Source organism: Megascapheus bottae, chromosome 28 (assembly GCF_031878675.1).
Source record: "Megascapheus bottae isolate mThoBot1 chromosome 28, mThoBot2.hap1, whole genome shotgun sequence".
NCBI classification, from domain to species: Eukaryota; Metazoa; Chordata; class Mammalia; order Rodentia; family Geomyidae; genus Megascapheus; species Megascapheus bottae.
In genome coordinates, this window is record NC_143536.1 from 9040466 (window position 1) to 9063202 (window position 22737).

The 22737-nt window shown below is 48.6% G+C and overlaps 1 long non-coding RNA gene across 3 annotated transcripts; it reads right to left on the reverse strand.

Moving 5' to 3' along the window:
• Positions 1 to 16138: 16138 nt before the first annotated feature.
• On the reverse strand, positions 16139 to 22736 carry LOC150045123 (uncharacterized). 3 transcript variants are annotated; one of them, XR_016532918.1, is made up of 5 exons: positions 22552 to 22736; positions 21595 to 21766; positions 20869 to 20976; positions 18526 to 18630; positions 16139 to 16805 (listed from the first exon to the last, which is right to left on the reverse strand). It is a non-coding gene; the product is annotated as an uncharacterized LOC150045123 (long non-coding RNA). The 3 variants fall into 3 exon arrangements; XR_016532919.1 differs by lacking the exon at positions 20869 to 20976 and having other exon boundaries at positions 16139 to 16571; XR_016532917.1 differs by lacking the exon at positions 20869 to 20976.
• Position 22737: the final 1 nt, after the last annotated feature.

Sequence of the window (22737 nt, forward strand, 5' to 3'; positions counted from 1 at the left end):
ACCTCACATTTGCTGGACTGTTACTCTACCATCTAGGCCAAGCCTCCAGCCTTGCTATGATAGAGTTCAAGTCCAACACTAGGTCCTGGATGGGGCAGTTTCCTTACTTGCTACCTGTTCATCACAAAGCAAGTCGGGGAGCCAGCTTCCCAGAAGAAACATCAGCATCCTTACAGAAAAACAAGGCAGTAGCTAGACCCCAGCTCAGGCTGTACATCTCTCTGATGTCTCAAGCCTCACAGGTCCTGATGGGATCCCAGCCTTTATCTTCAGGGGTTTGTGCCTCAGATTCCTGTCTGTGATCTAAGAAGACAGGGTTAAGATTAGGTTCTTCTTGATCGGGGTGTTGTGAAGATGAAATGGATGATTGCATGGAATGAACACAGTAGGTGCTCAATAAACATCAATGATCATCCTCCATCCTGGAGTGTGAGGCTGATGAGAGGAGGTGCTGATTATAATCTGGCCTTAGCCTAGTTTCTGGAGCCAATCCACCCCTAACTCAGAATCTGGGAGATGCACCCACTTGGGACCTCCAGCAGGGCTGGCCCAAGTAGGCCACCTGGCACGGAATCTAGGGCAGGAACTGGCCCTGTTTCAAGTCTTCCGGCTGCACCACACACAGTTTCTTGCAGCTCACGGGGCCTGCGTGTCCTGTCCCATTTCTCCATGGCTTCCCCTCCCCTCTCCTCCCTCTGCTTGTGGGTGGGGGAGGCTTCACTTGGAAATGTGATCCAGCTGCCAGCTGCTTCCTCTTGGCCAGCTACAGAGCTGCCTCTGACGTCAGGATGGGTTGCCAGGGCAACTCACTTAGGTAGACCCAGGCATGGACAGGTGGAAGAGAGCAGATTCAGGGCTGGGACAGAGCTGAAGATGTGACAACTAAAGCCCGGCAGGAAAGAGACAATAGAGGAAGAGAGATGTGAGTAGCAGGATCCCATCCAGCTGAAAAAGTTTGGGCATTCTTTCCATATGTAAGGTCTTTCTGTGCTGGGTGAGTGTACAGTGCTATTTGTTCCTCAGAGTCCGTCCTACCTCCCGCTTTTCTCATGCAGAACTGAACTGGGTATTACTGTCCCCTTTCCCCATGGGGAAGGTCACACAAGGACAGGCCTGAATCCCAAACCCCAGGGCTTCTCACCTTAGCTCCCTGTGTTCTGTGCCAGCCACTAATTGACCTTGAGTGGCCACACATTTGTTTCTTCTCTTTTCTGGAGCCTCAGTTCCCTCGTGAGCCAAAAGCTGGGCACTGGTGGCTCACACCTGTAATCCATATTCAGAAGGAGGAGATTTGAGGATCGTGGTTCAGAGCCAGCCCGGACAGGAAAGCCTATGACTCCTGTCTCCAGTTAACCACCAAGAAACTAGAAGTGGCATTGTGGCTTAAGGTAGTAGACTAGTTTTGAGCAAATGAAGCTTAAAGACAGCAACCAGGACATGAGTTCAAGCCCTGTGACTGATTAGAAAGAAAAGGTCCAAAAGTCCTCACTTGATTTCAAAGTATAGCCCGGAGGGTGAGGAGGGCAGTTAGAATATCTGGACAAAAATCCTCCCTTTCTGAAAATTGGGGAGTCTGTGGGACTCCAGTGAGCAGCTGGTGGAGAGATGTCTTTTGTCTTTCCAGTGTTTCTCCCTGCCTCCTAAGATGCTCAGCCTTGAACTGCTACGTATCCCTCAACTATACACCCACCTTACCCCCATGTACACATCTCAGTAAGACAGAGCCTTTTGCTTATTTTCTGGTACTAGAGCTGGGGCTTAAACTCTGGTCCTGGGTGTGATCTCTTAGCTGTTTTGCTCAAGACTGGTAACTGCCATTTGAGCCACACCTCCACTTCCAGTGTTTTGCTGGTTAACTGGAAATAAGAGGAGGCTCACAGACTTTTCTACCTGGGCTGGTTTTGAACCACGATCCTCCAATTTTTTTTTTTGCCAGTCTTAGAGCTTGAACTCAAGGTGTGAGTGCTGTCCTTGGGCTTTCTCAAAGCTAGAGCTCTGCCACTTGAGCCACAGCACCATTTCCAGTCTTTTCTATGTATGTGGTACCGAGAAATCGAACCTGGGTCTTCGTGCATGCTAGGCAAGCACTCTACCACTAGGCCAACCTCCGGGTTCCACGATCTTCCAATCTCGATTCCCTGAGTAACTAGGATGACAATTGTGAGACAGTCACTGGGTCAGCTTGTGCCTTTGCTCTTGGGCATACCAGTGCCTCTGCTCCATGGGATTCGAGTGAATCAAGACGTCTTTGCCATAGTTCCTGGGACCACAGCCCCCTAACCACTGTGTCCCAGGCCCCAGAGGACAGGAACACACTACTTGAATGTCCTCTGGCCAGCTGACTCTTTATCCTCCTGCCTAGTTCAGCTAGAAAAAGCTCCCTCCTCTGGGGTTAGCCTTCCTGGCTATCTCCTTCACATACCATGTTGTTATATCAGAACCATGTCACTCAGCCTCTTGGGGCCTCAGTTTACCCGCTATGTGAAGCAGGCAACAGATGCAACACTCAGAGGTCCTAGAATCTGGCACTCACGGAGTCCTGACCAATACTCTTTCCCACCCACCCGCAGTTCCTCCCCCTTGGACACAGCCCTGTGCCTGATGCTGGATCTGCAGTGACCCAGACATAGATCATCTCCTGGAATTGTAGGCACCCCCAAGGTGACCCCTACAGGAGAAGAGACAGCCCAGAGCTGTGCCCTGTCCCAGGGGAGGGTGGGTAACAGGGAAAGGGTAGATGGTGGCAGGATGTGGCTGAGGGGAAAAGTGACAGTACTCCTGGCACCAGGCCTGGCTTTCCAGGTTGGGGACCTGGGAACATGGCAAGAGCACAAGTAAGTCAGAGGTGGAGGAGAACAGGGGAAGGGCAGAGCAGGGTGTGTCTCCTAGCAGGGGTGTGGGCTGCCGCTCCCCTCCCCACCTCACCCCACCCCTTTTCTAGTTGCCTCACCTGCCCTGCTTGCTGTAATCTAGGCCAGAGCCTGGAGGGAGCCGGGCCCCTATTGGTGCACACGATGTAGGTTTTTCAGAGATAATTTAATCAGAGCTATTAATAAGCAGAAAAGAAAGAGCTCTTTATTCTTCTCCCAGAGAAAAGGGGAGAGAAGGAGCTCCGTAACCTTGTCATTCACCTGCCCCTCCCCCACTACTTGAAGTTGGGGGGGGTGCAGGCCTAGAGGGATGGAGCACAGGTGCACATGCTATGGTGTGGGCTGAGGAAGACCAGGGGGCCTCAGGGACCACAGCCCACCCTCACCCCATCTCGTAACGCCTGCCTCCTCTGCACTACCGGATGCACCTATACTCGTTCCCCTGGAACAGATTTCCTTTTGCTCTTTCCACAGCTGGCTCATTCTACTTCAGATCACAGCTGAAATATCACCTCCTCAGTGAAGGCCTCCCTGACTACCCCACCTGCAGCTGATTCCCCCTCCCCCCCCGCCCTGAGAACCACCCCACTGTGCATCTCTGAACCCTTGTGGGTTGACAACTTATTTTCTGTCACCCTGTCTACACTGAGCCCTGGGAAAGATTCTCTTCCTTCCTTCCTTCCTTCCTTCCTTCCTTCCTTCCTTCCTTCCTTCCTTCCTTCTTTCCTTCTTTCTTTTTGTAGGTCATGGGGCTTGAACTCAAGGCCTGGGCACTAGCCCTGAGCTTTTGTGCTCAAGGCTAGTGCTCTACCACTTTGAGCCAGTTTTCATTGGAAACAAGAGTCTCACTAACTTTCCTGCCCAGACTGGCTTTTAACTGCAATCTTCAGATCTAAGGCTGCCGAGTGCCTAGGATTACAGAGGTGAACCACTGACACCCAGCTAGTCGTTTATTTCTTTATTGCTGTGTCCCTAACACATGGCCCACTTACAATGTACAGTGGAGTTCAAGGTCCTTATTTGTTGATAAACTTGGAGAATATTGGCATGATCTAGGAAGAAGGCAGTTAAAAGAAGTGTGGGGGGGGGGAGTGTGTGTAGGAGTGAGGTTACTCTAAACTAGGAGACACCTCTGTCAATCCAAGAACCATTCAATTTCCCCCTTGCTTTACCATGTGAGTAAGGATACCTAGAGATGGGCAAGTAAGTTTGGGTCAAGGTAGAACTTGAATCCAGGATACTTCCCCGTTTTTTAGAGTTCCATATGAACCCATCTCACACACAGCTAGCTCTGTGCTAAACACGATTCTGGTCCCCAGCCCACTTTAGAATCAAGAATGCTTCGTGAGAGGTTGTGAATAGTGGAGCACAAGAAGCGTTTCTGGAGTGGCTAATCCTGTGTCTGTGATCTTCGAGTTTGAAAGAAGCCTGGACTACGTATGTGGAAACTTGGTTCTTTCAGCCAGCACCACTGTCATGAATCATGGGAATTCTGGACAAAAAAAGCCAGCTTCCCCCTGGGTCTCAGTTTTCTCCTCTGAAAAATGGGGCTTCTTACTTCAGCCCTGCACATCTCAAGCTTGAGAATGACAAGATGGGCACATGGCTTCCCCAAACCTAATAGGATCTGCTGACTAGAGTCGGAGTTTATTAATGTGAAGGGTTACAGATGACAGTACTATAGCCATCCGGAACCCCTGGGGACCTGGCATGGCCCTGGCTTTCACTGGGAAGCTTGGCACAGCCCACAAAAAGAAATCACTGGTCTTGTTAAGCATGTGGATCGAGAGGCTGGTATCCCTGGCCTGGCTCAAGGTCACACAGAAGCCTCAAAGTGGATGAGTTAGGGGTTTGAACCCTGGTAGATTTCTACTTCAGAGGGAGTGCTTCCAACTTTTCTGGAGGGGGAAGGTGGTCCCCCCTTCAGCCCAACCTCAAGGTCAGCTCTGGACAGCTGTGTTGGGGTTTCCCAGGCTGAGTGACAGGGAGATTTCCAGGGGATTAAAGCCAGTGCCCTCCCTCTTCTCCCCCAACTCCACCCTTCTGACCTGGAAAGGCCCATAAGGCCTCCCAGGCTCTCCTAAGCCTTCCTGGCAATTCTCTTTTTGTACCCCCCCAAAAAAAAGTTATTGACTTATCAAGGTTAAAATACATTCCACCCAGACCAATAAAACAGGGATCTGGCCACATCCTGGCTGTCACGTGCTGCCTGGTTTTCATGGCAACAGGCCCCTCTTCTGCACATTAAACGGTTCAGTTGTGCAAAGTTCAGGCGTTACATAAACAGGGAGTTAACAACGGTGCTAGAAATCAATGTCTGGTCAGGCATGGCCAGGAGAGATAGCATTGATTGAGCTCTCTGTCATCGTCATGCAAGGTCCCTGCTTCCAGCCTGGTTCCCTGGGCTTGATTCTAAAGCCTTGGGTCTGAGCCAAGTTTTCCAAGCTTTAACTCCAGGAAAGGCCTGGCTGAGCCTCAACTTTCTGTTCTGTAAAATGGTATGAATAAGGGTTGAAGGCATGGATCAAGGGGTAGAGCATTTGCCTAACAAGTTCAAGGCCCTGAATTTCAACTCTGAGATACATACACAGACACAAACAGGCACACACACTGTGTGATAGAATGGTTTATATTTCTCTTACTATAGGTTCTGGCAGATACCCCACTGGAGTAGAAAGAAATGAGAAACTTTTGGGGTATAAATCTTGAATGTACCACTAGCTATTTGATTCTATAGAAGTAGTTCCCCACATTGAGCCCTGGCCTTTCTTCCTTCTTAAAAAAAAAAAAGAAAGTGAAAATTCCACAAGCTTACCATACAACTGGGCTACATACATGGAAATGCCAATAAAGATTTACCACAATAACCGGCGATGGAAACAATCCAGATGCCCTACTACGGATAAATGGATACAGAAAATGTGATATGTATGTGTGTATATATATATATATATATATATACACACAATGGAATTCTACATAGCCAACAGACAAGATAAAATAATGGCATTTGCAAGGAAATGGATGAATCTAGAGCAAATCATGTTGAGTGAGACAAGTCAAGACCAAAGGAACAAAAGGCCCATGGTATCCTTAATATATGGCTATTAGATCCAAACAGTATAAGAGCGAGGACTCAATATTTGCATACCCAATGCTATGGACATGGTACTGGAAATATAAATACAACTACATAGACATAAAAACTTATGACTCTATAGACATAATGTTATATAGATTAATATGTATATATGACATACAAACCCTCTGCCTAATTTTAATTATGTTCTAAAATCTAAGTGCCAGTGATTGTATATAGTGATTCCCTACTTGAATATTTGTCTGTTAAATACGTCATTTGAAATATGATGTAAAAATCAATGTTACTGGATTCTTTAATAAGTTTTAAAAAAAGATTTACCAAAGTTAGGTGTGGTAGCACATGCCTGTAATTGTACCATGGGAGAAGCTAAGGAAGAAAGATCAAGAACTTGAGGCCAGCGTGGATTCTTTTTTTTTTTTTTTTTTTTAACCAGTCCTGTCTTTAACTTAGGGCCTGAGCATTGTCCTTGGACTTTTCTCAAGGCTAGAGCTCTACCACTTGAGCCTCAGCACCACTTCCAGCTTTTTTCTATATATGTGCTATCAAGGACTCAAACCCAGGTCTTCATGCATTTGAGGTAAGCATTCTACCAAACACCCAGCTCCCGCCAGCCTGGATTCTATAGAGAAACTACTTCTCAGGGCCGGGAGTTTGGCCTAGTGGTAGAGTGCTTGCCTAGCATGCACGAAGCCCTGGGCTTGACTCTTGGGTATCACATATACAGAAAAAGCTAGAAGTGATGCTGTGGCTCAAGTGGTAGAATGTTAGCCTTGAGAAAGATCAAGGACAATGCCCAGATCCTCAGTTCAAGCCTCAGGACTGGCAAAAAGAAAAAAAAGAAAAAAGAAAGTTTCAGTCATTGATAGCCAGGCATTGATGGCTTACACTTGTAGTCCTAGCTAGGTCAGGCGGCTGAGATAGGAGGATTGTGGTTCAATGGCAGGAAAGAAAGAAAGAAAGAAAGAAAGAAAGAAAGAAAGAAAGAAAGAAAGAAAGAAAGAAGAGATTCTTGGCTTCAATTAACTACCCCAAAGCTGGAAATGGCACTGTGGCTCAAAGTGGTAGAACACTAGCCAAGTACAAAGTTCAGGGATAGCACCCAGGCTCTGCATTCAAGCCCAAGGACACATATACATACACATACATACATACACACACACACACACACACACACACACACACACACACACACACACACACACACGGCTTTAGTTGAATTTGTTTCCCCAGCTTTTCACTGTTAGATCCACCTAACTTCCCAAGATGGAAAACTATCTCATGAGCTTGGGTCAGGAAGGGCAAAGCTCTGGGGTTTTTTCACTGTGTATAGGTAGGGTGTAGAGCAGCCTAGCTTGTTGAACCAAGCTAGACTCCATCTCATGAGAGATGATGAGGCCTCTAAAGAGCCTGAGGTAGCTCAGAGGACCAAGGGTGAGTGGGGGTGGGTGGACAGTGGGGTAAGTCCAAATGTTGGAGGGTGGCAACAATGGGTATGGACAGAGACAGCCAGCTCCTAGCTGAAATCTAAGCCCCCTGGCCATGGAAATGGCTTCTGGGAGCATAGCAAGGTATCCGCTTCCAAGTATGGCTATGTGAATCCCTTTTGCCTGGTATCAAATGCCATGGTGCTGCCTCACCATCAGCTTTATCTACTCTGAGGCAGAGGATCAACCTTTCTAAGTGTCCACCTGTCCACCCATGACCTCACCCTTACGGTGAGCCCCAAAAGACAGTGGTCTGTTTATCCTTGGTGGCTGGTGTAGCCTGTAGGAATGCATCAATCAGCCTTTCCCAGGAGAGCTCCGGCACCCCAGCACATCCCTCTCCCAGTTGTGGGATTTGCAGACCCAGGGAAGGTACCTCCTTCCATAAAGCCAGTCTAGTAAAATGTTAATGGTAAACCCCAGAGGGGAGCTGGGTTTGAAAGTGTTTGTTATAAACAGCTTTCAACTTCGCTGTAAGTCAGAATATTTCCAAGATGATTTTTTTTTTGCCAGTCCTGGGCTTGAGCTCAGGGACTAAGCGCTGTCCTTGGGATTTCTCAAAGCTAGAGCTCTACCAGTTGAGCCTCAGCACCACTTCCGGCCTTTCCCTATGTATGTGGTACCGAGGAATGGAACCCGGGTCTTCATGCATGCTAGGTAGGCACTCTACCACTAGGCCAAACTCCCGGCCCAATGATGAATTTTTTTTTAATGAGCAATTCTTAGCCAGGCACTGTGGCTCATACCTGTAATACTGGCTACTCAGGAGGCTGAAATCTGAGGGTCGTGGTTCAAAGCCAGGAGACTCATATCCAATCAACTACTCAGAAAATGCTGGAAATAGTGCTGCGTCTCAAGTGGTAGGACTCCAGAACAGCACCCAGGCCTAGAGTTCAAGGCCCAGAATAGAACCCTCTCTCAAAATTTTTTTAAAAAAGCAACCAAAGTCTGTCTGGGGTTGGGAACTGGTGGCTTATGCCTGTCATCCTAACTACTCTGAGAATTAATTAGGGTTGAGTACCAACCTGGGCAGGAAAGCCTGTGAGACTCTTAGCTCCAATTAACCACCTTTAAAACCAGAAGTAGAGCTGTGGCTCAAGTGGTAGCATATAGACATGAGCAAATAAAACAAAGCTCAGGTCTGGGAATGTGGCTTAGTGGTAGAGTGCTTGCCTAGCATGCCTAACACCCTGGGTTCAATTCCTCAGTACCACATACACAGAAAAAGCCAGCAGTGGCACTGTGGCTCAAGTGGTAGAGTGCTAGCCTTGAGCAAAAGCAGCTCAGGGACAGTGCCTAGGCCCTAAGTTCAAGCCCCAGGACTGACCAGAAAAAAAAAAAAAACGTATTTTGGGGAATGTGAGGAGTAAAGACAATGTCTTGGGGGGGGGGGTCACTAGCTGGGGCAAGAACTCCAGGCTAATATTCTGAGGTTACATGTTGGATTCCAATAGTATTTGGCCAAGGGGAGTCAAATACAGTTGAAAAATGACAAAAAACAACAACAACAACAACAACATGGGAAAGGATCCCAATGGATGAAGAATCTCCTTTTTCCGTAGCGGTGGAAGTTAAGATGGATGAGGGAAACAGGGCTGGGACAGTAAAGTCTGCAGTAATAGATTTGGATCTCAAACCAGAGGTCCCCCTACCACCTCCAGGGTCATCTGGTGTCAAGAGCAGAGCCAGAGAGATCACTGAATCAGAGCAGGGTGGTTAGTGAAGGACAAGGGATAGGGAGTCAGCTGAGGAGTCCCAGAAAGGATGACGGGAAGGTTGGCATCCTCTGGCACTTGCTGTGTGTGCCAGGCTTTGGGCTGGGGATGTTGAGGATTCCAGAGTGAAGACACTGTTCGTGCCTTTATGACCCACAGGGAGAGGGTCAATCTGTGTCTCCTCCCCGCCTCAGTTTTTCTATCCTGAAAATGATCCTGTTTGATCCATTTGGCACAGAGCTGAGCATGAGAAACAGTGATTCTCTCTTTTCCTAGATTGCCAATAGCAAGAGAAGAGAAGAATTGGACAAAAATATGGGCTTGAATCCTGGGGCCATCACTTGCTACCTGTGTGACCTTGGGCCAATTCCTTCCCCTTCCTGGACCTTGTTTTTTTTTTTTCTCCTTTCTAACACAAGGAAAACATTACTAGTCACTGCTTTGTCTGGTTCTGATGTTCCATGAAAACATTTGTGGCATTTGGCCCACAGCTCAATGAACACTAATCTTTGATTTGTAGCTATGATGGACCGAGCCTATAATACCAGTAATATTGACAACTGACATCAAAACTCAATCCAATGCCTTTTCTGGTCATGACTTGTTATTGTGCTGATACTGTGGCTTGAACTCAAGACGCCAAGCTCTCCTTGGCTTTTTGCTCTCTTGGCTGGTGTTCTCACACTTGAACCCACACTTCTGTGTTCAGCCTTTTGCTGGTTCATTGGAAATAAGAATCTCACAGACTTTCCTTTTTCCTGTCCAGGCTGGCTTCAAACAGGGGTCCTCAGATCTCAATCTCTGAGTAGCTAGGATTACAAATGTGAATCACCAGTGCCCAGCATTGGATTGGTTTTGCTGTCCTGCCTGGATTCAGTGAGAATGGTGTTACAAACCACTCTTCATGCCAGCTGTGGGCAAGGGAGAGGAAATACTGGAAGGCATGCCATCAATTAGTTATTTCTGATGCCCTCTGCTTGTACAGATGGGGAAACTAAGGCTCGGAAAGGGACTGAGACTTACCCACGGCTGTACAAACCATCAGAAAGAGGACTCCCAAGAGTCTGCTTTCTTGATTCCTCACTGAGCCCTGGCCTATGTCATTTAATCCTGTGGAGAAAAGTCATTATTTCTCCATTACATTTCCCAGCCTGTTTTTCTGGAAGGGAGTTAATTGATTTAAACTTTTCCAGGATGATTCTGCCTCCTCCTTCCCTCCCCTGGGCCCTCATTCTATTATAGCCCTGCTTGATGGAAATGACAAGGTGGCTTCTGTGACTGTAAGCACAGAGGTCTCTTACAGGGCTCTGGGCCGAGGGAGGAGGGTACTGGGGGAGGGGGAGGGGGGAAGGTAAGGGATAGAGGAGGAGGGCCTTGTCAAGAGCCCTCCCCCTGACAATCATGATCAGAATGGACATGCATGCTGTTGCTACCATCTATAGCAGGGCTACATGCTGCTAGGCAGGCTTTTCATACCCATCTATTTTACAGAAGGGGAAACCAAGGCACAGCTCAGCATCCTAAACTGGGGCTCAAACCCAAAATCTCCAGGTGCTAAATTCACTGTTGTTTCCCATTGCTGATTACAGACCCATAAGCTAGGCAGGGAGGTGATTCTTGACACCCTGCTAGACAGGTGAAAAAAGGGAAGTGCAGAGAGGGGGGTGATTTATCTCTAAGCCACACAGCAAATGTAGCCAGAGCCTTGTTCCTTGCCACTAGGAAGAAAGAGGAAGCCAAAGAGACTTGCTCAGAGTCATTTGGGCTGTGTGAGGCAGCCTTCCTGGCAGACTGATCTTCTGAGCTGAAATATTTTATTTATGCACCCCATTTAATCAGGATATGCTGTAATTAGCAGCAGATTTGTGCCTCCTGTAGACACGCTGTTATTTATTTCCGGGGTTCCAGGCGGACACTTTTGCTGGGATGGGGGGCATGGAGTGTTTACTGGGCCTGGATTTCAATCAGATGGGGGCAACAGCAGAACTGTCCCCAGGGACCTGGCAGCCGGTGTTGGGGGGGGTGGCTCGGGATAAATGAGCCAGCAGATGCTTCAGTCCTGCTTAGCTGGGCTGGGGGCTTGGCATGTTGGGGTAGGGAAAGGGATATCCTTACAAATCCCCAGCTCTTGAGGCTCTGCCCCTCCCCCCGCCCAGTGCCAGACAATAATAGCCTGGCATCCCCAACTCAGGAAGAAGGGAGATGGCACTGGGAAGGCCAACCTCCAGTCCTGCTTCTGGGACCCTAAAGACCCTGTGCCAAAACATTGCCTTCAGATAAGTTAATAGCTCAGCATGTCCCAGGCTTGACTGGGAATGGGGTTGGGGTGTGTGTGTTTGGGGGAACACTTATGTTTGTAGCCCTTGCAGCCAGGAAGTGCCTTTGGGGTCTAACTTTAGTTAAAGCATGCACGTCTGTCCCCCAAGTGTCTTCACAGAGGACCCCCATCAAGAATCAGGAGCCAGCATCCACATGGGGCAACCTTACACATCCTGCTGCCAGGCTCCTGCCCCTAATGAGGGCACTGGGAGGCCAGGCTGCAACAGGTTTCAGAGGCGGAACTTGTCCACTATAGCCAAGTGTGAGGCTCCCCCATGGGGAGACAAACCCAAGGGTGCAGAGTGCAAACCCTGGGGGCTCTGGAAAGACTCCAGAGAACAGCTCCCATTTACTATACTAGGCTGTGTATGTGTATGTGTATGTGTGTGTGTATGTGTATGTGTGTGTGTGCGTGCGTGTGCGTGTGTGAACATGCACTTGAACCCAGGGTCTGGATGCTGTAAGCCACAGCTCCACTCCCAACTACTGCTGCTTTTATCACTTATTCTTCCTCCTCCTCTTCCTCCTCCTCTTCCTCCTCCTCCTCCTCCTCCTTCTTCTTCTTCTTCTTCCTCCTCTTCCTCTTCCTCTTCTTCTTCTTCTCAATGCCACTTCTAGTTTTCTGGTGGTTAATTGGAGATAAGAGTCTCACAGACTTTAGTGCCTGGGCTGGCTTTGAACCACGATCTTCAGATTGTCAGGGAGTCACAGGATCCTTCTGAGTCTACCCATGTGCCTTCTCACACTGCACAAGGGGGCCAGGTGTGGAGGCAGTGCCTGTAGTCCCAGCTACTCAGAAGTCAGAGATGAAAGGATGGAGACTCAAAGTCAGCCTGGGCAAAACGTTAGTAAGACCTTCATTTCAACAAACAAAGCTAAGCATAGAAGGGAGTTCCTATGATCCCAGCTATGCAGGAGCCTATAGATAGGAAAATCAAGGCCTAGGGCAAAAAAAAGGTGAGATCCTATCTGAAAAATAATTGCAGCAAAAAAGAAAAAAAATGTTAAGTGGCAGAATACCTGCTTAACAAGCATGAAGTCCTGAGTTCAAGTTCTAGTGCTACAGATTGAATGAATGGATGAGTGAGTGAATGAATGAATGGTCACATCTGCCAGGAAGTTCTCTCACGGACTTGACATGTCACTATCATTTGATTCTCTGGGGACACAAAAGTGCCTGCTTATCTGGCTTGCCTCAGGGCTGTGGCACCCAGCACAGAGTGCCCATTCAGTAAGTCTTCAGGTATTGGGGCTCATAATCTGTGGGTTTCGTGGCTGACCCATTCTGCAGCAGAATGCTCTGCAGAGAATGGGGAGCTGGTGGCTTAAGGACAGCAGGTGAATTTGAATGTCCTATGCTTCACTGCACAAAGCCAGGGTCTCAGTGCTAGCTGCTAATATGCTTGTAGGGTGAATGGCCTAGGGCAGCTAGATGCTGCCAGGGAGAAGTGGGCTCTGGGATGCTCTCTGGGATGCCAATAGCAGCTGAAGCACAGCCAGACCTGGGGTGGATCCTAGCCCAAATCCTTCACCCTGGTGTTGCATGGCTAAATCCAGTTCAAGCAGTGACCCCAAATCCACTCCCAGTTTGGGTCCTGCAGAAGGGGTTGGGGTGTGTGTTTGTGTGTGTGTGTGTGTGTGTGTGTGTGTGTGTGTGTGTGTGTGTGTGTGCATGTATGTGAAGAAAAGAAGCCCCCTGCCCGCTCAGAGGCCACCACCATTGATTACTGATTTTCATATAGTCATATGCTACACTCTGAGCCTTTGCCCCAAGCCATGCCCCTTAAGGATGTAACCATATCTCTGTGTTTTTGTGTTGGTACTGAGGCTTGAATGCAGGGCCTGGCACTACTTTTTAGCCTTTTTTCCATTCAAGGCTGATGTTCTCCTGAGTAGCTAGGATTACAGACATGAAACACGAGGCCCTGACTGTGTACTTCTGATCTGAAGATGAGAAAACTTAGGTCTAGAGGAGTTAGGAGATTTGCGGGAAATCCCCATTCAAACAAGTGGCTTCCTTGTGATTCTAACCCCATAACCTCAAAGCGCATTCTTGGCTCATGCCTGTCATCCTAGCTACTTAAGATGTTGAGATCTGAGGATTGCAGTTCGAAGCCAGCCTGGACAAGAAGGTCCGTGAAACATTTCCAATTAACCACCCCCCAAAAAGCTGGAAGCAGAACTCAAATGGTAGAAATAAAAGCTCAGGGAGAGCAGCCAGGCCCGGAATCCAAACTCCAGTACACACACACACACACACACACACACTCAGAAAAAAAAGATTCGTCCTCAGCCAGGGGTCTTGCACAGCAACTGTTGATTGACTAATTGAACAAGTGAAGAAATGACTTTATGAATGAAAGGTGAAGGGCTAGCTGTAGGACGCATATGGAGCGGGGAAAGGAAGTGGGAAAGGAGCCTCAGGGCCCAGCCATAGCCCAGCAGATCCTAGTCCCCTGCCCCTCCACAGGGCCTTCTACCTCATTATAGGGGGGCGGGGGGGGGGTGTTAAAGGTTGGATATCCGGTAGAACCAAGCAGGGGTGGGTTCCTCTCTCCTGCCCTCAAAAGCTCACACTCCTTGTGACTTATTGTTTTACTTTACAAGCCCCTTGGCTTTTATGAGGGTTATTTATAAAGCTCTAGGCTTTGATCTGCAGAATAAAAAAAGCAAACTCCTGTGTCAGAAAATGTCACAGGGATTAAGAGAGCCTTTGAAGTCCCTCCCTGGCAGGCAGCGGCCTCCCACTTCTCTAGGAGAAGCCTGGGAGCCCTGGGTTGGGGACTGGGGGCCCTCCTGTGGGGTGGAGGTGGCCCCTGTCCAGGTGAGTGACAGGTGGGGTCTGCCTCCTCCCAGGCCTGGGCACCAGCTGGAGACCTTGGGCTCCAGATGTTGATAACATCTGCCTCTCATGACTAGGCAGCAGCCAGAGGCCGCAAGCTGGGATCTTCACACCCAGGAGACTGGGCCACCAGGGTTCAACAGAGGATGGATTTTTTTTTTCCCTGCTTTGTAGGTGACACGGGGACAGGAGGTGTCAACAAGGGAGACAGAGTGGCTAGCTCTCAGCAAGCCAGGTGGCCAGGCTTCCCCAGAATCATCTATCTGCTTCTTTCTTCTCAACCCTAAGGTTTGACCTTTCCCTCCGCTGATGGGGAGGGACTTCTCATTTGCATATCCCTGTACCCAGCCAACCAGGGTTTCAGGGGAGGAGGGAAGGGAGAAGGACGACTCAGGTGAGCTCCCTGGAGGCTGGGGAGAGAAGGGCTCAAGAAGGCACTGGAAGCAGCAATCTCAACAATACACAGAGACCTTTTGATATTTAAATCAGATCCACTGAGCTGAATAAACCCTAAGGGTCAATAAATGCTTTTTTTTTTTTTTTTTTTTGAGACAGGGTCTTGCTATGTAACCCTGGAACTTGAGATGTTTATGCCTCAGCCTCCTGGGCGCTGGCTGGGATTACAGGTGTGTACCCCCGTGTCTGGCAGAACTCACTTTTTTTGTGTGTGCGAGTCCTGGGATTGAACTCAGGGCCTGACCACTGTCCTTGGCCTTTCTCAAGGCTAGAGCTCTACCACTTGAGCCACAGCACCTTTTTTTTTTTCCTATGTATGTGGTACCAAGGAATTGAACCCCGGTCTTCATGCATGCAAGGCAAGCACTCTACCACTAGGCTGTGAGACTTTTATCCAGCCCCCCATGAGCCTTTTATCTCCAATTAACAACTTAGAAACTGGAAGAGGCACTGTGGCTCAAGAGGTAGAGTACTAACCAGAGGCTCAGGAATAGCCTAGGTCCTGATTTCCAGCCCTAGAATCAGCAAAAAAATTAAAATAGCAGATATAAAAAAGAAAATGTTAACATTTATGATGGGTATAGCCTATGCTTGTGAACAGCACACACACACACACACACACACACAAGCAAAAACAAAAACAAAAACTCTACAAAACCAAGGAAATATTCATCCTGGACTTTAAAACTTACACAGTTCAGCCAAGAAGTTCTTTATTTGATGGATGAGTCAGTAAGTCCTGACATACATCTGCCTTGTATCCCTCTGAGTTCACATTAATGCTTCAATATCAGCCAACCAGCTTCCCCTCCATCCATTCATCAATTATGAGGATGAATGGGTGCTATGGAATTTATAATAAAAGACTCTTGTATAGTTTACCCTCATTTTTTAAATTGAGCCCTACCCATTCTCCCTATTGATGAAGTCTGATAAATATCCATGCAAACGTGCACCTAGAATGCACACGGTATTGCTCTTGTGTTACTTGGGGTGGGGGCACAGAAGCCAGGACCTCAGGCACACTTTGTGTGCTGCCATTTGGGTCACGTAAGTCAAACTATCTGGATGGGAGCAGAAGGAGCCAGCCAATGGGGATACTGCAGGAATCTGATTGCTAGGCTCAAAAAGGGACCCCTAAGTCTCTCTGTGTATGACTTTCTCTAAGTCCCACAGCTGGGAAGTAGCAGAGCTGAGTTCTGTCCCGGTCTTCCGCACCCCTTTGCTCCCTGCCCCAGACCCCTACAGCATGGGTTTTGTTGGGGGATGGCTGCAGCGCAGCCCTGTGCTTATGCAAGCAGAGTCATTTGTCAGGTCTCTGAGTGTCAATTAACGGGGCAAGAGCTTGATTAGTCATTGTGGCATGGCAGATTTGGGGGAATTAATCAGGCTGGAGGTAAGGGGGAGGGGAGGGTGAGAAGGGGGGCTGGAAACACCATGACCAGTTCTTCCAAGCCACCACAGGTCAGCCTGGGATGCTCCTGTGAGATGTTGAGGACAGAGGGCATCTTCGGAGCGGTGCTGGTTTGTTCATCACTGTGGCTCAGGAACCATCCAGAAACCTGAGGTCTCCACAGATGAGGCCTCACCTCCCATGACCAGATAGCACAGGCGGGGTGAGGAAGAAGAGATGGGGCACCCTGAGAAGCCGAGTACAGTCCATGGCACCCTGGCCTCTGCCCTTTGACGTCTTCATTTCCCAGGGTGGAAGAGTCAGGTCTGACCGATTTCTTCCCCATAGCCCAGGAACAGCCCAGGCAAGGAGGGGGGACAGCTGGTGATCTGAGGGGGGCCGAGGGGACACAGGAAAGGAGGTCAGAGGAGGGAGCCCTAGGAGCAGTGCCTGGGCTTTGAGATGGCCTCATGGAATCTTCGGGGGTATTTGATAGAACCCTAAAACTCTCCTTAGCAAGGAACAGTGACCTATAGAGTTGTGAGAATGATTTCAGGGGTTCACTAGTGAAAGTTACGAGGGGACCCCAAAGAACTCTCATTGTAGAAGCATCAGGTTCTGTTCTGGAATGGGAAAAGAGGAGAGGGCAATCAAAACATGGATTCTTCCACAGGTTCAGGGGAGGAAAAGGAGAAAAGAAAGAAGCAGGGAGGGAAGGAAGGAAGGGAGGGAGGGAGGGAAAGAAGAAAGAAAAGAGAGGGAGGAAGGATGCAAAGGAAGGGAGGAAAGGAGGGAGGGAAGGGGAGGAGATGGATCAAGTTAACTGACTTTTGCACTCCTCAACCATCCAAGGCTCTTTGTTGGTGCTGGGGCTAGAACTCAGGGCCTGGGCACTGGCTTTGAGCTTTCTCAAGTCTAGCACTCTACTACTTGAGCGATAGCACCACGTTCAGCTTTTTCTGTGTATGTGCTACCAAGGAATTGAACCCAGGGCTTCGTGCATGCTAGGCAAGCACTCTACCACTAGGCTACACTCCTGGCCCTAATCGAATAATTTCTAAGGGAATATATTGACCTTGTAAGACTCTCAAAGGCAAGCAGATGATAATCAGAGAGCAAAGGCTTCTGTCTTTACACCTTGATCACCCTAGCCCAATGGCAGAGGTTTTCTTCCAGCTCACTCTTGGTGCCAGAGATAGGGTACCTCTCTCCTCCCAACTCCCTCCATGCTTGAAGCTTGTATTCTATTTCTAATTTTAATGCTATAATTTTAACTAGGCAGGGATTTTTTTTAATGTCAACTACTTCAAATCATCTTTTGGAAGCCATCCAGGCAGCTATATAAAACACTCTCTTTAAATGTTCACACACACACACACACACACACACACACACTTCTTACACGTGCATACACGTGTATGTGAGGGCACGCATGTGCACTCACTCCTGCACATCTGGGCTCTGCTTCTAGAGGTCCTGGCTTGTCCCTGCCCTGCCCTCATCCCAGCTGGCAGCACTCACTCAGGAGTCTGATCCAGGATGAGAAGATGATAACGGTTCTGTCACATTGCCTCTCTCTTCTCCAGGTCCCCAAAAGGTCCCTGTCATGTTCCCAGGGACCTGCCTGAGCTCCACAAAGGGAATTAGAAATGAATCTGGGATGCTGACCCAGAGCCATGCTGGGAAATCTGGGAGGTAAAGGCAACTAGATCTCAGCGGGGACTTCCAGCTCTCATGGTTTGCACACATTTTTGACTTCTCTAATCTTCATGAGCCTTCCTTAAACAACCCAGAGAAAGAATGCCTGCCTCACAGGATGGAAGGCAGGAGAGTGCACAGGGAGCCTTAGACAGTCAGGAGATAATCAGTAATCTCTACGGTCATCTGTCGGCAGTGAATTTTGACCTCCAGCCGTCACTGTGGGTCATCACTGAGAGATGAGAGAGAACCTTAGTTCCGGCAGAGAACTAGCTGGCATGCTGGTGGCTCATGTCTATTGTCCTAGCTACTCAGGAGGCTGAGATTTGAGGAGTGTGGTTCAAAACCAGCCTGGGCAGAAAAGTCCACGAGATTCTTATCTCCAATTAACCACAAAAGACCAGAAGTGGATTATCGACCAAGCACAAATCCTTCTGTCCTCCCCGCCCCACCTACCAACTTGAGTTTACCAATCCATCTCCAAACCACAAAGTCCTGTCATTCATCTACCCATGTAGTCACCTGTCCATTTATGTAACTACCCAACTGTCTATCTTTGTATCCCTCTGTCCATCCATCAGCTTGTCCTTCCACTCACTCCTCTCTCCATCTAACCATCCTCCACCCACCTGCCTGACTTCTTACCCATGCACTTCCTTCATACTTCAAGAAACATGAAGGGCACTGAGGCTCATGCCTGTGATCCTAGCAGCTCAGGGGGTGAGACTGGAGGACCGATTCAGAAACAGCCTGAGGAGGAAAAAAGAATCAGTGAGATTCATCTCCAATTTACCAGGAAAAATAAGTTGAATGATCTCGTCATGTAGTCTCTGTCCATCCCTTTAGATCTGGATTTTGGAAAAGAAACATGGGGAATATTAGATCCTCTAACTTTGCTTACATTGTTCACACATTCAAGGCTCTGACAAGTCCTGCAGGCAAATGTCTTTTTTAAAAAAATGGTTTTTAGCACCATGACCTCAAGTGGCTTGCCTCCAGAAAGTATTTTAAGAGGATTATCTGCTAAAACCCCACAGAACAAGACTGCCTTGGGACAGACTTGAGAGGGCTGCTTCTAGGATGGGAAAGAAGGAACTGGATCACTGAAGTAGTACTAGACTGGAACTACCAGTTTCCTTTCTCAGACCTGACCCTGCTTAGCTTACAAGATCAGACGAGATCAGGCATGTTCAGGCTGGTATGACTGCAGACCCATAAATGTTTTTAGTTTTTAGGGTTTTTTTTTTTTTTGCCAGTCATGGGCTTGAACTCAAGACCTTAGCACCGCCTTTGGACAGTTTTTGCTCAAGGCCAGTGCCCTAACACTTGAGCCACAGCACCACTTCTGGCTTTTTCTGTGTATATGGTACCCAGGAATCGAACCCAGGCTTTTGTGCATGCTAGGCAAGCATTCTACCACTAGGCCAAACTCCTGGCCCTCCAATTTCCTTTCTAATGTAAGTGTGTGAGGGCAGAAGGGCTCAAAGGAGACAAGCTCTGGTGGTCTTTCTGGCTGACTTCTATAGGAGCTCTGTCCTCCAGATTTTCTAGTGGACCCCCAAAGGCTTAGGGCTGAGGAGCCTGCAGTGACTCCTGCTTTTATTTTTTGGGGGGACTGAGGGGAGGGGGAGGGGGCCAGTCCTGGGTGCCATCCCTGAGCAATTTTTCCTCAAGGCTAACACTCTACTACTTTGAGCCACAGCACCAGTGTCTGGTTTTCTGGTAATTTCTTGGAGATGAAGAGTCTCACACACTTTTCTGCCTGGGCTAGTTTATCGTGGGCATGAACCAGGTTTGTAAATCACATGGACTTACTTCAATCCGTTTCTACTCAGCTCTTTCCTGAGACTCCAGAAAGCTGGGGGAGATGGACTTGGGGGAAGGAGGTTGGCCCCAGGCCATTGCAAGTGGCTCCCCCTCTCAGACACCCCCCCCAATAGAGACTCTACAATCCAGACCTGGAAGAGGATCCCTTGGGAGAACCTCCAGCCCTGGAGAGGGGACGAGTAGGGGGGCAGGAGGGGACAAACTGCATGATGAAGACAGAGCCGTTTGCTAATATCATGTGGCTGCTGTGACAGTCTGTTAATGCCATTTACAACGTACTGTAATTATGCCTCACACACACTGGCGGCTGGGCCAGCGGGAACTGTAGGAGGGGTTGAGGAGAGATTCCTTCAGCCAGGGGTAGGTTGAGGCTGGGTGCCCTCAGGAGACTGGGGAGGACTGGAGAGCTGAAAGCCATTGTGAAGGAGAAAAAAGAAAGAAAAAGAAAACCCTCTACCACCCTCCTCGCTGTTATAGATCTGCGCAGTATACGACCTGTCCAACCCTCCTTGGCTGTCAGAGTATCTGGGGATGCATTGACCCCCCCAAACTGCTATGGAACGTTGGCCTCACTTCCGCCAATAAAATAGGGATGTGGAAGAAGAGGAGCGAGGAATGTCCCCGAGTGGTAATTCCCATCCAGTCAAATCGATTCTACGTTTCCAGGAGGCTTCCAAGGCTCCTATGAAGTTCCAAGGGCTGTAGACCAAGGATCTTGGTCGGAAGGATGTCACACGTGGGGCCATGGCTTGGTGGTAGAGTGCTTGCCTAGCATGCACAAAATCCGGGTTCGATTCTTCAATGCCACATACATAGAAAAAGCCAGAAGTGGTCCTGTGGCTCAAGTGATAGAGCTCTAGCCTTGAGAAAGCTCAAGGACGGTGCCCAGGCCCTGAGTTCAAACTCCAGGACTGGGGTGGGGTGGGGGGAAGATTGTCATGCTTCTAGCCTGGCTCTGCCTCGTTCTGCAGCTGGCTTCTGATGCTGCTGTCTGCCCGATGTAGCTGACAGCTCACCTTCAGTTACACCACTAGCCATAAACATGCTTAGGTTTGTCTCTCCATGCTTTTTTTTTTTTTTAAATAATCCCTCACCTCTAACCTTAGTGGGACAGTGAGTTCCTACCACTCGGCCCTCACTCTGGTGTTCTAAAATACTTACAATTCAATGATCCTCAATGTTCTTGATGTTTGGCAGAACTCAGAAAGCTGAGGTCGGGAGGATCACACGTTCCAGGACAGCCTTGGGCTACATGGCAAAAACCCTCATCTCCAAACCAAAGCAAAAACAAATCTTCCGTGACTTCCTTGCTGGAAAACCACTGGACTTCCTGAAGTGTCAGCCTCAATTTTCCCTTCTGGGAAATGGGCTGTTTCCCAGGGTTAAGGGACTCTGGTTCCTCCCGAGCCTAGCACTGAGAAAGCCCTCAGGCCATGCTAATTTTTTCTCTCTCTACTGCCCCCCCCACCTTGCCCTCTGCACTTCTTCCCTCCTTCCTGGGAGGGGGGGTGGTGGACTGGAAATCTAGTCTTGGGGAGAAAAGAGCTGGGGGAGGCCGATTCTAAATCATTAGTCCCCCAATGTCGGGCTACAGGATGGATTTTGATCAAGAGCAGGGTGACATTTGGCAAAAGTTGCTGATGAGGGATTGAATGATTAATCGTCATGACAACCAGCCTGGAGTAATGACAGGGATGCGAGAGTGCCTGAGTTAAACACAAAGCAGGCCTGTGAGTCCGGGCGGTAAATTACTAGGCATGTCACTGCCTTGCTTTTGGAGAAAGCCGGCCGTGCGTTCCTAATGAGAGGTTAACTGTGTCCCCAAAGTAATTACAGCCGATTGAAGAGGTGGCTGGTAATTAGAGGATTAGCGGTGATGAGGCTCACCTGTGCGGTTACCATGGTGATGGAGGGTCGGTGGGGAGAGTGGGTGAGCCAGGTCTGGACCTTTCCCCAAGGCAGGTGTCAGGGCCCCCACTCTGATTCCATCAGAGGATCAGATGGACAGACCTGGGGGATCAGGTGGGCAAGCTGTGTGGCTGGACCTCAGTCTTCCTGTCTGTAAAACAAAGGGGTTGAACCCATTCAAGAAAACGAAATATCAAAAGCTGCAACTCTGGAATGTAGCCCCCTGGAGTCCTCAGCAGTTATAACTGGTTATTCTCTCCACGGCTGGGTTGCCTCTGGGTTAAGTGATGAGTCTCCATATTTCCTTTTTTAAATGGGGGAGGGTTAGCTAGTCAGGAGGCAGAGATCTGGGGATCTCAGTTCCAAGACAGCCCGAGAGAAAAGTCTGGGAGACTTTTATTCCTAATTAACCACTCAAAAGCTGGAAGCCGAGCTATGGCTCAAGTGACAGAGCACTAGCCTTGAACATAAAAGCTCAGGGACTGGCACCAAAAAGAGCAGGGCAGAGGGAGGAGGAATAGAAGAAGCTGAAGTAGTAGAAGATCAACAACTTAGTGCAGAAATCAGAGTGCAGTGCCCAGCCTACTGAGAACCTTGAGCTTTCCCTTCTAATAGCACTGAATGTGTATTGGGAGAACCAATAAAATACTGGGTTTGGAAACAATTCCCTTACTGGGTACTTTGTAGCTAGTATTTAATTTGATCCCATATAAAATCACATCTCTGCTCCCCCTGCCCGACTTGTTTTTGGCAGTATTGGGGGTTTGAACTCAGAGCCTGCTCATCTTGCTCACTTGTCTGGCTGGCTGCATATTATTTGAACTATGTCTCTCGCCTAGCATTTTTTTTTTTTGGCTGGTTGGCTTTGAACCTCAATCCTCTGTGCTTCAGAATCCTGAGTAGCTAGGACGACAGGTGTGAGCCACCTGAACATACCTGGCTATATTTTGTCCATTTTAGAAAGGAGAAAAACCAAGGCTCCGAGAAATCCACATGTGGATCACAGAAGAAAAGCAAAACTTGAATTCAGATCACACCAAATTCCTGGTACTTTCTATCATATCCTGAGCCTCCTTTGGTCCCAAGAAGCTAGGTCTGCCACCTTTAAGGAAGTGGACTTGT